The sequence below is a fragment of the Micrasema longulum genome, unplaced genomic scaffold (genome assembly GCF_059751315.1).
Source record: "Micrasema longulum isolate JH-2025_06_02 unplaced genomic scaffold, ASM5975131v1 h1tg001166l, whole genome shotgun sequence".
NCBI lineage: Eukaryota > Metazoa > Arthropoda > Insecta > Trichoptera > Brachycentridae > Micrasema > Micrasema longulum.
Window position 1 is genome coordinate 191,725 of NW_028278353.1, and position 17,569 is coordinate 209,293.

The 17,569-nt window shown below is 34.3% G+C and overlaps 1 protein-coding gene across 3 annotated transcripts in view; it reads left to right on the top strand.

The window, feature by feature from the left end:
- LOC148276672 (uncharacterized) overlaps positions 1–17,569 on the top strand; it is a 266,966-nt gene that overhangs the window by 140,569 nt on the left and 108,828 nt on the right. The window contains exon 1 of one of the 3 annotated variants that reach the window (XM_088233955.1): positions 11,336–11,707. The exons of the other annotated variants lie outside the window; for them this stretch is intronic. The gene's annotated coding sequence lies outside the window, so the exon portion shown is untranslated. Of the gene's footprint in view, positions 1–11,335; positions 11,708–17,569 lie in introns of those variants that run through there. 3 annotated transcript variants of the gene reach the window in all.

Consider the following 17,569-nt stretch of genomic DNA (forward strand, 5'->3'; position numbering starts at 1 on the left):
TGGAACAATATAATCCAACGTACGTTGTCCATATTAATTTTTTAATTTTGATACTACTAGGCCATCAACAGATGTAAATCTTGTTAGATAGCTGTGTTCTAATTTATTTTTATACATCGAGCTGAACATCTATTGGATAATAATTTTGCTCCATAAAATACTCTTAAACATTTAATTTATCATACATAAATGGAGTATTATTTCTCTGATTGTATTCATAATTGGGTGCAATCAATTGGACAAGTGCATTTTGAACATTTTGTACATATATAATGTTTGTTGCACAAGAATGTCCCCAAGCGGTGATCCCGTATCTTATTATTGATTCTCCCAGAGACAAATATACTAATCTAAGTGTGGAGAGAGGAACTAAAACTTTTAATTTGTGCAGTTGACTAACTACAGATCTTAACCGTTTGCATGTTTTCATAACATGAATATTCCACTTTAAAAAGATATCAATAGTTAAACCTAAATAAACATATTCATTCACAATGTTTAATTTATCGTATAAGCAAACTCTATCAAAGGTAGAGTTATAAAGGCATTCAAAATTATGAGTTTTTACAATAGGTAACATATTTGTTTAGGCGTGTGGCGATCTAACATGCATTAATTGATTTTTTTGGCATTTATTAAAAGACCCGCATCATGGCACCAAATTTGTAAAATATTAAAGTCATCCTGCAACATTTCAGTACATTGATTAATATTCCTATGTGATACAACTAGAGCTAATGAAACTGTTTTTAAAAAGAATAGTTTAAAGGTGCGTGGGAAAAATCAAAATCTTTGCCACTCCTCCCCCCCCCCCTCCCTCAACCATGAAAAACAAAAAATTAGTCCGGATATATGAGACCGTCTCTAAAAAAAACGGTTTTTCGTAGTAGTGTGGGAAAACCATGGCCAGACTCCCCCCCCTACAAAATAGGAAAACTCGAAACCGTTTCCCAAATTATAGTTTAGTTAATTTTTATTTATGTGTTCCAGCAGTTGCTTGTATGACCAGATTTTGCCCACGCTTCCCTAAACTGTTATTTAGAAAGTTTTTTTTGTGCAACGGTAACTGTTACTGCTACTTCTTTTATATGGCCGAAACGCCTATCTCTTCATACAATTAAGCATCTATGAGCAACTTCATATACTGTAATTTTGGCAAATCATCTGATTGTTTTGCGGCACTATGTTGGTGAATTACAGCAGAAAACACTCGGGCTGAGAAGATCATATTTCGTTTTTCTTATCTCTCCAGTAATCAAACCTAAAACTTTCCGCGTGTGAGGCAATTATCTTAGCTATTAACTTGGGGGCAGCTAATAAATATCATACATATAATTAAGATAGTTAAAAAAAAAAGACTTATAAATAACTGATATTGGTAAAATCGTTTTATTTATTGGATATGTTTTGCATTGTGCATGTTAATTTTTAGTACAAGTATAAATTTGATTGATGAAAAGAGGAGAATCAAAGTTACGTCATGTCTTTTTATAGACTTTATGTTTCGTTCTAGAAAAAGCGCACTCTTTGATAATGCCAGTTTTACCTAGCTCGTTTAGAATAAAGTAATAGAGTTGAAAACAGTTATTAAATCTAGCTAAATAGTATTAAAATTTAATTTAAAACACAATGCATTTCTACGAATGAAATTTGACTAAATAATTGGAATGTTTTATCATTGTCCCAAATTCTATCAGTAGAAAATAGGTCATGCCTTTAGGGTCTCTTTCAGGGCTGTATGGGCGTTGAGAAGGTTGGCTCTTTTAACTCTGTGTGAATAGGAGAATAGGCATATTTTGTTAACTTCACACAATGGATCCATTCATTCAAACGAACGACATTCGGATTGACGCCTTTCGATAATTCCAGAGCGGCGCGGTTATATTAAAGAGAGGATTTTGTAGGCGGTATGTCCCAGCACTTGACATGAGAGTTTCCTCGTCACAACAAAACAGAGTCACCCTCACCACAACAATTTTCTTAAATAAAAACATCAACGTTGAAAAGTCGAAAAAAGTCCGGGCGTTGAATTTTTTATTTTTTGAAATACTTATTTGTATTTCTTGTCGAACACATAAACTTTCTATAAATTAATATTACTATCAAATGCTATTAAATTATAATCGTGGTTGGACTTATTTATTTCATAATAAAGTTTGGTTGATTTCCAACTAAAGTAATTTTTCATAACAATTGTTTATCATACACTTTAAAAAGTGTATAAACAAGCTATGTATATGACTGAATGATGTTTAGGTATTTTTTTTATTTTTGTGATTTTTTAATTAAATATGAGCGTTCTTATAATGTTTACCCAAATACTTCTATTTTGGGGCCATTTTCTTTTTATTTATTTTTTATTTTATTATTATTTATATTTAGAATAATAAACGTATTGTATAATTCATATAATATTCCCGAGGCGTTTTAGGAAAAACTCATTTAGAGACAACCATATTATTATAACAACATTCATTTTATAGACGCATTGACACATTAACATTCAACGGCCATGTACAAAGGCAGAATGAAAACCATAATACCAGTATTAGTTTACAACTCAATAAGAATGAAACATTTGTATGTAAACTTAAAAGTAAAAAAGTTTTTCAAAAAATCATAAATTACATACACAAAATAAACACTCTCGTGATCGACCAAAGTAATTTTTTTTTTCTACGTACCTCTGAAAAAAATGCTTCTTTAATTTGCACGTCCAGTTCCTATATTTTGAAATCGGTACTTTTAATCTTTGAGTCAATTCTGTGAAACCTTTGTGCTGCAAGGACCTAGTACCAAATACCAAGCTTAGGGCCAGTAGCATGATAAAAAGTCAAGTTAAATAATGTTAAAACTTATAAAAATTAAATTGTTGCGTTTAAATATTTTTTGCGTTTTTGTCAAAATGGACAAAACGAGTTGCTTGAAAAAAGTAAGATAAAGCAGCTAATTTTTGCCCATTTTGAGAAAAATGAAACAATTTTTTTTTATTAATATGGCTACATAAAATGATACATGTTCTTTTTTCTATTACAATCAACTTTTAATTAAATGTCTTTATTTTATATCTTTAATGGTCCAATTTCACACAAACTGGCCCGCCGCAGACGCCAGATATTTTGTCTTTATAGTACTACATCTCACCCTTTATTTACCAGTTAAAAGTATTTCTCCGTACTGATAAATAAATTAATATTCTTAGAATTATTTTACGAGCCATGTGTCAAAACTCAACAGGCGCACGAAGCGTGTCAGAAAGTTCGTTTTCTCATAGGATTTAAAAAAAAAAACGTTAGGTATTTACCCAACTATCATCAGTAATAGTAAGTTTAATCATCAGTAATACGGCTTCTGTTGGAATGATGCGAAGTGATGTTTCTAATATCTGACCCTTAATCAAATGTTGATGTTACCAAATGCAATCTCTTTTATCCAAGCAGATGCATTGTAGATTATCGTCTGTAAAACCACAGTGGACCATTAAGACCACAACTGCTCTCTGAATTTGTGGTCGACTTCCTGAGTTAACTTAGCTATTAGAATACAATGTCTTCAGTTCCCATGAATTTACCCCGACTGAATGAGAGTCGTTAAAAAAATGCATTGTTACATTTATCGATTATGTTCATTTCATTATTCTTTCTAATTTTTCTCAAGTCGAACCTTGATTTTTGTTGTATCGAGGCTATTTTTATCCAAGTTACCTACTTGGCCAGGTATGCGCGACGTTCTGTAGAGATTTTGGTATAAATCGTAGCAATGTGCAATTATTCTTAGTACCTACCTACAAGTAGCTTATAGAATTCATGAGCTCATAAATAAATTTAAGAAGCAAAATTCTGTCCAGTAATTAATAGGTTTCTGACCTTAATTAAGCTACGCGGTGTTTTTCGCGATATAAAATGCATTTTGCTGAAATGATTTCTTTCATTCATTTATTATAATGTTTTATAAGACAGTTTTGTGTAGTTTAAAATTGTCAGTTTTTGACGATTTCTCTCAAACATAATTTGTTCAACACGTTAATGAAATCATATGTACTATACATATATTACACGCTGTTTTATTTTGTCTTCGAGTATCGTTTTTTATTATCTTCTTCTCTTAGTGCCCTGTCAGGTATCCCCAACGTTGGCAATCACTCTGACGAAAGTCTCTCTGTCCTGTTGTGCTGCTCGGAAAATCTGCTCCACAGTCCTGAAGCCAGTCCAGTCTCGTATATTACGCAGCCAGGACATCTGTCTTCTTCCAGCCCCTTGGCGACCCTCAATCTTGCCCTTCAAAATTAAATAAAGCAAGTGGTACTTTTCTTCACGCATTATATGCCCCAGATGCCAACTTTTTTGGTGGTTTGAGAGTTCTTTGTTCGTTCTAGCTCGACTTAAGACTTCTGAGTTCGTTATCAGGTCTGTCCAGAATATCTTAAGCATTCTGCGATGCATCCACATCTCAAAAGTCTTCAGCCTGTTCATAGTGTTCACCTTCAGAGTCCAAGTCTCACAGCCAAACGACAGTATAGACCACACATAACACTTTACCAATCTTTGTATTTTATTCAAATTTAGATTATCATTGCAGAAGAGGGATTTCATTTTGTTAAAAGCAGCTCTTGCTGTATCAATTCTGCATTTAATTTCTATATCTGGGTCGAGGGTCTCTGTTAGAATACTGCCGAGGTACTGAAACTCGTTTTTTATTTATTAAATTTATTTTATAGGTGTAAAACACTATTCAGCATGTAGCAATATTTATCTCTTTCCAGAGCGGTTTTTTTTCAAAAATAAATTTTAATTTTAGTTACGGCTTTTGCTGTACATAATATCGTTATTTTTTTACCATGAATTTCTTGATTTTTCTCACGTTAGTAAGTGGGAAATATATAACAACTCAGTATTTTATTTATGCGAATATTGTTCTTCTTTCAGGTTCCTTCTTCGTTCGTAATAGTTCGTAGGTATCTGATATTCGATTGCATGTAATGTATCATAAATATTCGTGTGCAAATGCTTCCTAAGCGATAAATCTCTGCTCTAGCTGTCTCCAATAAAGTAACAATAAAAAGCTGACCGTTTAGCATGCAATCCACCGAACCACGCCTTTAGAGAAATGCAATCACGCTGAAGTAATAGCATTAAACATTATTAGATTCGCCACTTGTCTGAATAAATCAGCAATATAATGAATAATAACAGTCCAGTCTCATCAGTTTTTTTTTTACCATAACGCAGTTTTTGCCACCAACTGAAAAAAACATTTTTTTTACTGAAATTTCTAGAACAACCAAAACCGTTTTTTATTTTTTTCTTCTTCTCTAGAGTACTTTCGCTGGCCAGCGTTTACTCAATTATGTATTTCTCCAATTGCTGTAATTTTCAAAAGCATTCCTAGGAAAGAGAAATTCTTGCCGCGTCCGTCGAAGTGATCGTTTTATTCAAATCGAGCGATTGTATTGTGTCCGTATTGCATCCATTGGAGTAATAATAATTTGTCTTTGCACCATTCAAATTGTGTTTATCGGACGATTTAATCTGCTCATGACAACCGTTGAATCTATCGATTTATGTCAACGTGTACAACGTGTGCGCACCTATTTTCAAAACCTGTTGATATAGCCTTTAACAATTCCTCCGTATATGTAACTACGTTTATGGTGTGGTACCTGCAATCGCATTTATCGATTATGTTGCCCGGAATTTGGTTTTCAGGAAGACTAAATTGCAAAACGGTTTGGTTTATTATCAGAAATAACGTTTCTTCAAGCATTAAAAAAAAAACATTAGTCAGAGATTTCCTTAATTGGTTTTTAAAATGGTTGTCTGTTACGTACTGACTTCGTCTGATTTTTAAAATACTGCAATATTTTCATTGATTATTTTTATGTACATAAATTATTATGTCCTCAAATATTTTTGTTTATGTCCTTGTTTTTTTGTGAATATAAACAGAGTTACGCATGAAAAACGTTCGTGCACTAAAAAATTACCTTCACACTGTTGCGCCCTCTTAAATAGGCTCGTCAACACGCTTGCCAATCCCCATTTTATTGTTTTTTTTTTTAAAAGCGCAAAAGTATTCCGATGTAGTCATTATTTTTAAATTTCGCCCTTTCATGCAAAATTCTGATTTTGTAATTAAAAATATCTGAAATTCGTTTCGGGTTTTTCTTTGATTTATTGTTCGAAAGTTGAAGAATGAGGCTATAAGCTATAAATATTTTAGTAGGTGTGTGTATATAATATTATTTGCCTTTTCTACTGTTGGAGTTAAATACGACAAGTCGTATGTCTGTTTAACGAGTAAAATCTATAATATTAATAGTCTTAAAATGATTGATTGAGTCATGTACGGACCCGTTCACACGTATCGCGCAAATTCACTCGGTCCGGTAAAATTAGGGTGGATAGACACATTTTTTTTTTGGTTTTATTTAATTAGTTTCTACGGGTGAAAATTTTGCTAAAAGAAATCGAGTGGAGATTAGTTGACCTCACGGTGTACTGTTTTGTGTTTTTACCTGCCTATTGATAAATGAAATAATTTTTCAAAAATTATGTTTAATGAAACCACCCACTGTTCTTTCGTTGTTCAGTACAATATTCAGCATGTCAGCGGTAGCAGAAAACATACGTCGTTTGGAAAGGGAATACACATGCGTCCTTAATTGTTTTGTACAGGGCTATCTCTCTCTTTCATCGTCAGACTGGTTCAAGGTAAACGTAAAATATTTTGAGGTTATAAAATCGAAGTTTACTTTCTGTTTGTTTGTTTATGAGGTTTGTTTTCTGTGAACTGTGGTTAATTATTCGTTCTAAATGATCAAATGGGGTAATAAATGAGCAGGAATAGTGAATTAATAAGTGCTGAAAGGTATGTTTTAATTATTTGTTCTAAATGAGTGAGATCGCAATAAATACTTACGTTAAAAACGTGACATTTCATTTAATAAAATAGATAGGTACTGTAAATGTCAAATATTTTAGGTTAGGTACATTAGTATAAAATCGAAGTTTATTTTCGGTTAGTTTAAATTATTTGTTTTAAATGAGTGAGATCACAATAAATACTTAAGTTACAAACGTTTTATTATAAGTGATCTGCTGTCATTTCATTAAAGTATGAAATAATTATAAAGAAAAATGACATAATTTTAATTCATCAACTTTGAAAATAATGGTATGTACGACCGAATGATAAGTCGTATTCATAATAATATATAAAGGCATAATATAAATAACATAATAAGTGGCATCCGTGGTGTAGTGGTTAAGACGCTTGACGCACGCACGGAAAGTTCCGGGTTTGATTCCCGGTGAGAATACAAAATATCAAAATGTGATTTTTCTCAAACCTTGGTATTCTGTGCTGTAATTTACAATTATATTAATGAATAAAATAATTTTAATATTAAAATAAACAGATGGCAGAAAAAGTGAGTATTTGGTTTATTCATTTATGAGTGGATTGCCCATTTTGGGGACGAATAAATTGTAAAAAAAATTGTACGGAAAAAATGGAAATGTTTTATAATCGGTAGAATTTCGATGAAATTCAGTAGATCGATAGATTTTTTTTGCACTTTGATTTACAGCACAATTCACTCAGGTTTGAGAAAAATCACGTTTAATTTTTGTGTTCTCACCGAGAATCGAACTCAGAACCTACCGTACCATGCGTCTTAACCACTGTACCACGAAGGCCGCCGGAATATTGAATATATTATATCTGTAAATTTTATGTGGTTTTTTTTAGCATTATTCTGAGTGACTTTTTTTTCATTAGAAAAATTTATGTTCTTATGATTTACATTAATATTAAAATTTTGGGGGCCATAAATAACTCACTATTAGAAAATGGGAACCAAGTTGTGGTAGAGCGTTAAGTCTAGCTTTTCCTTTATCATGTGGAGATACAAAACATCAGATGCAGCATACCTTTTTTGTTTGTCTGTCAATTTAATTTCCCCAATGGGTGAAATTTCACAGTGCCCGAGATATTAATAAATCAACTGAGGTCCGATAAAGCGAGGCCCGAAGGGCCGAATACCCTAGCACGCCGTCGCCGACTGTTACCTGCTAGTACATAATTATTTATTTATTTTGGAACATTATAATCGACTGCAATTTTTGCAATCTGTTTATGTTATATTATTTTTATTTATATACAGTGTGCATTACTAATTTACTCAGTTGCCTTTCTAGACTGTATCTGTTTAGATTAATCTATTATACATATAATATGTAGGTTTATATATATTTATAATTGATTATTTAGATTGTAATATTTATAGTTTTAGTTTTGTTTCACAAAGATGATCTTAATTTATGGTAAACGAAATTCATTGTAATTTTATTATACTCGTATATATATTGTTTTAATTTTATAAATTTAAAAAAAATGTATGCAACTAACTAGTTTCGCCCCTCCGATTTCATTCGTCATGAGACTGCCCCTCCCTCATGAATGTGATCCCGCTACCAGGATCACAGGAGTTAAGAGGTTGTGTACCGAACTTCTTCTACCAAGGATTCCGATTCCCGCCAAATGCACGCTTCATAGTGTAGGTCCTCCGTCCTCTGCGCGCCTGGTAACCGCGAACTCGGCGCACTGAGGACGGGCTGAGGCGAGTGCACCGCGCCTACCCTCCCCGCCACTACCCACCCACTTACTATCTCTTCCCGTGAGCTGAATGTACCGCTGCATATTATGCGCTCCTGGTATACACACTCTCGCAAAGGTGATAGCTTGCTCCCTCTTTAAAACGAAGAAAGTGTACTTCAAAGATTTTTTATTTGTCTTTTTTATGGTTAAACAAGTTGTACCTACCTGCGTATTTTTAAACGTGAATGACATTGTACCAATAAACACTAACATATATACTAAATTAAACTATTTTAAACTTCTGTGCTTGGTCATAGTGGCGAGCGTTTTGCGGCGCGACACGGGCGCGGTACGCGGCGCTTTGCGCACACAACACTTGGTTACCATATGTTTGAATTCACCGCGCCGAGCCCGCGCCGCGCCGCAACACGTTTGCCACCATGGCCAAGCACTTAGAATTCTTAAAAATTTAAGGAATTACAAACAAAATAAACGAGCTCGATTTCTGAAAACAGGGTTTATGATTTAACTTCCTTTTCATTGGTACTACTCTTAAACTTCTCCACTAGAGAGTGATTTATTTGAAGAGTATTATTTTTTTCATGTGACGACACTTTGCTTCATGTAATGGTCATACTGATAATTAAACGTCGAATGGTGTATAAAACTGCTTCAAAAACGGAAATAAAACTAATACGGTTTGGTCAATTCAACCTAATTATGTGTTTTGGGTAATGCTCAAGGTCGTTATAATGTTCTAAATGAAAATCATCATGTTTGATCTCACGAATGACAGTTTTTTCGGGAATTAATAATTACAAATTGGAAAATATTTTTTATGCTACTAATAATTGGTAAATTTTTTTAACTGCATAGTATTTTGTAGATCTTTCTTACTTGAAAAATGTTTTAAAAAAGTAGTGATATTTCTCTATTCGTAGGCCTTCGATACCATCTCGCCGATGATTTTTTCCCACATTTCCGCGAACAATGCAGATCATGTTCAGTCTGTCGGGAAACCGTTTCTCCATTGTGTCTGGAGATAGAGGGAAACGAAGCAGCTTCATCATAGAGATATGGCGAGTTGGCCGCTAACGCTGAGATTAACGATTCTCCTGAGACCAGCCACTCAGATGTGACGCCAGACAATAAGAATATTGTACTTTGTTCGCATCATCGGTACATCGACTCGCCAATATTTTCTGTTCGTGAATCTTCGGTCTGCTGCCATTCAGTTTTGGACTGTTTATTTTTAGAAATATTAAACTCCGATATGTAATCAGTTCATGCTGGTGCGAAGTTCGAAGGTGCATTATTACTCTAGTTTTATAGTTAATTGGGTATTTTAAATTTAACGAACATTTTTGTCTTATATAATTTTCAAAAAATGTTCATGGAAATTAATGATAATTTATTTTATTTATTTTTATCTGTGAAAAAAAAACAACAGTTTTCATATATATTGTATACAGAAAATAAGAATACATATGAACGAAAATTGTGAAAACAGTCAATAAAAAATTTCCACAGTGGTATAAGATATTGATTGAGTACATTATCGGTATCAAAATAAAAGCAATAAACAGTTGTTAGGCACTTAGAAGTTGCAAATAAAATAAAAATACATATGCTTATATATAGTTATAAAAATAAAGTTAATTGAAACAAGATAAATTTAATGAATAAGAAAAGAAAAAAGTCATATAAAAATCATGTAAAAAGTACAAAAATATAATAATGAACATACGAATACATACATAATTACTGACATCGAAAACTAAACGGGTGTACTGTCTATAAGGAATTTTCTATATTTCATGTAAGAGAGATGAAAAATGTCTGCGTGACCGGAGAGAACAGTATTAATTAATGACATGCTCTAAAGAAAAAGTCGTTTTTCCTTGAGTTAGTCCTAGGTGCTGGCAAATTAAATATAGTATGGAGTCTTGTTCTGTTGGGTACAAGGTATTCTAAAAAACTTGTAAGTAAAGGGCAATAATTTTAAGCTCGTGTTTTTTTAAATATATTTATTTTCATCATCATCATCATTCCCTTTCCGCACCTTATGGTGCATAGAGCACTGCATCGGTAAACAAATCGCAGCGTATCTTGATCATTTTTGTTGCATGCAGGTAAGATGCTCAGTCTTACGCTTCAGGTGCCAGTCTAGGGACTCTCGGGATATTCTAGCGTAAAAACGCCTTTTTAAATAAATATTTCGTGTCAACCATGTCGGGAATCGAACCCGAGACCTCTTGCATGGTAGGCAAATGCGCTGACCACAACACCACGAGGCCGACAATATTTATTTTACTCTATGGTTATTATTTTTATCGTGATTTTAGAATCTTGTTAGTATGACAACATAACTTTTTCAATATCAAAACTGCCGGTATTAGGTTGAATGACGCTCTCGAATATCCTTCTGAAGTTGCAATATTTTTGCACTTCTCTCGCGGAAAGGGAGTTCGCCCGGACCCGCGGACCGCAGTCGCGGCCAGTGACATCGTTCTCTCACGAATTTATTTTACCAAGTCGGCAATGGAAATACTCATCCAGAGAGCTCGGTGGAGTGTGTCGGCCTCCCCTTGCCCCCGCCGCCCCGCGCCGCCCTCCCGGCCATCGGCCGCCCGCCGCCTGTCGAGCCTCTCCCGCCCCCCGGCCGCCTCTCGCCGCCGACTGCTGCCAGCGAGAAAACTTCCCGCCGCGGAAAACAATCAAACGCGCCATCACCGTCAGTGTCCGTCGTGTCTCGCACTAGGGAAGTTGCCGCTCGAACCATACGCGAAAAATAAATACGATCAGGCTGACGCGATTTGTTTGATCGAAGTATTCGGAAATCATCCCCAAAGTTGTGCCGGGCCCCGCGTGCCGTTCCGTCGCCGAGCGCTAGTTGCTACTGCTGACTGCTGTGAGTAGCGAGTGGCGAGCAGCGAGCAGCGAGTATCCCGCAGCCGCCGAGAGCCGAGAGTGGTGTTCGTAGTTTCTGACTGTTCGGACGTGTGGGAAGATATACTAGTGGTGCTTCAGCGGACGGCTCCTCGAGGGATTTAGGTTAATCTGTGTGGAGTGTGGAAGCGGCCGCGGCAGGACTCGCGCGCTCCGTTAGGTGAGTCAGTTGGCACTTTCTTACAGCCTGGGGCTGGGGGCTGCGGGCCGGACGCCGGACGCCGGACGCCGGAGTACACCGGTGCTTGTACTGGATATCACTAATTTGTCTTGCGGAGATGATAATTAATATTGCTTAAAACACAAAAAGAAAAGATTCTAATTTTTGATTTCACATTTAAAACTTTTAAATAAAATGGTGCTTACGCTTTAAAATGAAAATATTTGCTATTACTCCGCTGTATGTATTAAGTATGTTAATATTTCATTAATATAAAACGTGGTTAATTATTAACGTCCAGTGTGTATGGTTTTCTAAATAAACGGCGAATCCGGCTGAGTGAGCATGTATTATAAATCTCATTATGATTATGGTACTCAAGGCATTTCCCGGCATCTGCCCGCGTGGCGTTTCTTCCGAATGGTGTCGGCGAATGTTTATTATCGTTAATTTGCCGGAGTCGTGGGAAGTTTGTTTAATAATGCCAAACTTTACTTTCGACCGTTTTATCGGCCAGGCCGATCAACGTCAGAAATGTACCATCGTAAAAATATATTTTAGAAGACTTAGACATGTTTAGGATTTATTATATCTCGACTTCTGTAAAAGCCCGCGCGAGTCCTTCGTCTTCCCTATCCCGCGACGTATTTGGAAGCGTCCGTCGGGTCATGGCCGGCTGTCGTTCTCCACCGCGGTATTCGCCAGTTGCCCCATTTTTTGCCGAATCTGGCCACCGCAGACGGAGTGCGGCCATTGTTCTCTCGGCTCTCGGTCTCCATCTCTGCATTTCTCTGCTCTCGATCCGCGATTCTGCCACGAGTAGTGTCGTAATGATAATTACCCAGGCGTCTCGGCGTGGAAACGGTAGTGTGCATAGAAAGCGGCCGCCGAACCGCCTCACTGCACTGGGGAAAGACTGCCGCTTGGACAACAGAGCTATTTGACCACTCGGCTACGGGTTGACGGCAAACTCTTACTTTTTTTTTCTTAATCAGCCAAAATGCCGCAAATTTTTTTTACGGCGAGTTTTAAAATTATTTACTAACTCTGATTAAAAACTCATTTACCGGATTAAAAAAAATCTTAACCCCGAAAACAAATCGAATGGGGCAATCGCCTACCATTCTTGGGGTCCTGGGTGTACGTGAAACATAGATTTTATTGGTTGTTCAAACTGCAACATATCTTTGTTCCTGGACAAGCGTACGAAGCGTTAGACAGTTCCCCAAGCACCACTAGTTTCGGAAAGGGATATGATGACGCTAAAAACAATCATATAATATTTTTCGTTTTTGTTAACAATATTTGATGTAGGTAATCAACTCATTGATAAACTCGAATGTTTTATCATCATCTCCTCAATCGACCGAGGCGTATTCCATCATCATTATTTTTATTATCGAGCAATTATTTTCTATGCTGGGCTGTTCTTAATTTCTCGAAATGGTTCTTAATTTTGTTTGGGTCCGTTATTATCCATTGTTCATACTGTAGTCATATTGCTTTCGGTTACCCGCACCCTTCCATATATTCCCTGCGATTATTTGATCGACTTTGTTAAATTGCCACTACGGTTGTTTTTGGCTCCCCACCGGCACGTGGCGCCTAATAAAAATCTCTTTTTTTAAACCTTCATTAAAAGTCGATTAAAAGCAACAAATTTATGCGCGGGTAAATAATATTTGAGTATTGATTCTAATGACTCGCTTTTGTAAAAATAATATTTTTTTTAAACTAAAAAAAACTTACTACCTTGCCTACTACTAATGCGCGCACACAATGACACCGTCAAATGTTATGGGGACCATCGTTAAACCATTAGTAAGTTTACTTGAGAGGGTTGTTTGTAACGTAGTTGGGTGACTCATTGACTCACTGATGCGTGAACTCACCGACTGGGCTTTCCACCCTCGCTTTTTATGATACATCCGAATTTTTCACCCCTAAGAATATTGTATATCATTTACTACAACACCCGTTAACATAACAACCTTGTATTATGTTTAAAATGTGTACAGTGCTAATTTGATTCAAATGTTTAAAAAACAATTAATACTATTCCAGCCAGCCTTTTTGAATTTTTATATTGTTCTTATCATAACTATTCTTCGATTATGCTTTATGATTATGATGCTTGAAAGTGTTATTAAAGTAGGCAACGGTGAAATCGGAATACATTGCTCCCAAAGTACGATTCGTTTCATTCTCATCATTAAGTATGCCGTCTTCTAATTAAAAATGAAATTACAATCACCATGCTCATTATGATAACTGTTTACGTATTCATAACCAATTTTTCTTAATGGAACTTGAATAATAATTATCCGCAGTAAAAAATGTACTACGCGTTGTACATTACAATTTTAGTAAAATGTATCATTGGGTGTTAACATAAGTTTTGTAAATTTTTTTCCAAATTCAAAAATGAGCACCTGAAGTTAAAAAAAATTATAAAGGTAAACGTCATCCGAAAGGAAACATTATTTACTGATTTGTTGGTGTTAATGTTCATTTTTTTTACAAGAGAACACAACAACAAAAAAAAAACAATTACTTAATGATGTATTCTCCTTCATTATTTTGCAACAAATTATTCAACAATTCATACCATCTTCACCGTACATTGCGCAAATATCGCGAGCAACTTTGGCAGCATTATTATCTCTATTGAACGCGAACAGAAAGAGATGTCAAAAATGCTTATTTTCGTCTACTTGACATTCCATTTTGAAGGCTTGTAATCATAAATAAAATATTTTATGTAACGTAAAAGCAAACAATATCTTGCGTAGCAGACAATTTTCTTTCGAATGACGTAGGTATAACCTTTTTTTTAAAACTTTCGAAGCCCATTTTTAGATTTGGAAAAAACGGACACAACTATCGTAACACCTAATACTTTAATTATAATAATAAAAATACGTATGTAGTTTTACTCCACTTTTATTTATTATTTCTAACCAGTCTGAAGATGTCAGTCGCGACGAAACCCGGTAACTGGTAAAAATTGTAAATAAAAGTGGAATAAAACTTCATACTTATTTTTATAATTATAGTATATATTATATAGTCATCGTCAGCTATGCCGAAACTTCCCATGGACGCATTAACAATAGAAAATTATTGTGCAACGGAGTCAAACTATCTTGTCTTATGATTCGACGAAATCATAAATTGCGACTTTGTTGTTCCACACAGGCAGCCATATCTAGTCACTTTATCACGTACTTCCTTTAGGATCTTACTCCAGTAGCCGGAAATAATTTGCCAATCGAGGCATGTTGCTGTTAGCGGCAAGTAAAAAAAGGAGCCGCACAAATTCTCAATTCAACGGTTCCTCGCAATCTTCTAGGAATGAGTTTAATGGATTTCTCAAAAGATTCCAAGTCTTTGTTAGAATTTTCGGCGGTATAACTTTTTAAAGCATTCGTCGATGTACAATTTTTCACGGGCGGGTATTCATTATTATTTTTATGTACATATTAGTATAGTAAAAAGATTGCTTATATTTTACATCAAGAAGAAATGGTGTCTATGTTAAAAATTTTAAAATAAAATAACAGGCTTTATATTCAATAAACGTTAACGATTAAAAATATTTTTTTACCCCGGTATTATAACTTTTTTAAGAACTAAGCGAATTAGAAGTAATTGGTTAAGTTTAATTAAATTAATTAAAATATTATTCTTCTCATTGTCATACGGGCCCTAACATCGACAGCAAAAACCTTTCCTACGGTAAAATTCACACGTTTATCCCCAAATCATACCCAAATTTTATAAGTTACGCGTGATGTGTAAATAACATATGAATAATTGATTATTTCACTTTAAATTTGATGGTCCTGACTGGTAAGGAATTTACTGTGAGTTATTAATATAGTTATATATGTAAATAAATTTATATAAGCATTAAATGCAGTTGGATCAGTGTTAATTTATAAAATTAATGCAAATAATTATTGTGCTTTAGATGCCGTCTATGAAATATTCGAAGATGTGAGTACTTACATTAGTTTTTCGATTGCCCGAATTATAAGATAATTGATTGGTTTTTTCAATTTTATTCTGTACGTTTTTTCCTGTTTTTAAATAGTTTCGAAATGTGTAAAGAATCGATATATTATAATTATCTTAACCGAAGTTTGTTCGCTTCGGTTTTATTACTTCTTTGTTTATCGCTTCGGTTTTTACCCCCGCGAAGATATTTTTACGCCTCGATAGTAAAAAATCGCATGTGTTGGTACGGTTTTCTTCGCGAATCTTTATTTTGGGGTATTTGTAAATATTTGGTGACGCCATGCGCCACTTGCGTCTTTACCAGTGAGCGGTGACCAATAGTGACTCAGTTTCCGGGCGTGCCTGGTGCCTGACTATAATATTAACTCTTTACTTATTTTATTTATTAAAATCGCATTATATATACATATGTTCATTGCGTCAGCCACCAGTAACACCAAACAGACATAAAATTATATCTTCCAGTTTCCTTTTGATTTTTTAGTGTAAATTTTTACGATATAATACGTTAATATATTTGTCATCCTTGTAGTCTCATGGCCAGAACGTTTCACAGTTACTGTTTCACAAATTAAAATGTTTCGTGAAGACGTTTGAAAAAGAACAGTTTAGGGAAGTGTGCGAACCCCCCCCCCCCTCTCCAAATGTTGAAAAACAATGATTTAGTGAAACGCAGGTTTTTTTTTAACTTCTCAATTTAATTTCTAAAATATTTTTTGAAATTTTTTAATTATTATTTAATGCGTTTTATCTAAACCTTATTTTATGGAATTACGTGAATATTTTTTAGCTTAAAACTTTTATTATATGCAAAGAGAAACCTTTAAATTCACAAAATGTCATTTAATTTATACCTATACTTATGTTTTCATTCCAATTATATGCGTATTATATTTACATAATAATAATTTGACATTTATAATAAATTACCGACGCTTAATTATCAATATCGTTTTTAATAAATAAAAAAAACTTGAACCATTTTCATCTATTGCGTTTACGAGCTGCAAATAATCATGCATTTACAAAATTGTAATCGCAAACATGTGAATGCACGACGTTTCAAGAAAATAAAAAATGACTAAGTAAAATTGGGCGGGCTTCTTTACTTAAATTATTTATGTGAGCTTAAACTACTCGTAAAATTGAGCCACTTAGTAAATTTGGGCCACGTAGTAAACTTGGCATTCCTTTTATATTACTTTCTCAATGTGTTATCATGTAAAATATAAAAGCCCCTTTAAAATATGGTATACATTTTGTGTTTATGAGGTGCTAATTATGAATTATTATCAAAAATGATCTAACAACAGCGCCGGCATTTAAAATAAATAATTGTGAGCTGATTAAGTGCTTCATTACTATATGAAAATTCTGATGATATTGTATGACGTATGGATAGGTGGGTCAAAAACGTAAAAAATATCACCCAGTAAAATTTGAACAGGATTTCTTTAAAACACAGCTTTTTTAAACGGAGCAGGCTCGCATTTTTTTAGAACTGTGTAGTTTTCCTGTTTTTTTTAATTTCTTAATGGTTACAACTGGTTATGATACAGTTTCAGTTTAATTTGCTACTCCGTTGTGGAAACACCTTATGTTTTTGTTTTTTTTTTTTATAACGGTAACGATTTCGGGCTGTTTCAAATTTATCTTTTTGTGACAAAAAAGAGATCAATATAATTGCTTGATATAACAATATATAGCACTTTGTACCATTCGGCGGGAAAAGAGGAATGAAGATGGTATTTGGAATTTAAGTCAAAATGTTTCATAAAGGGATCCCACCATTTCAGTAATTTAAAAAATATGTATCAAGGTAATGTGTTATTAATTTATAGG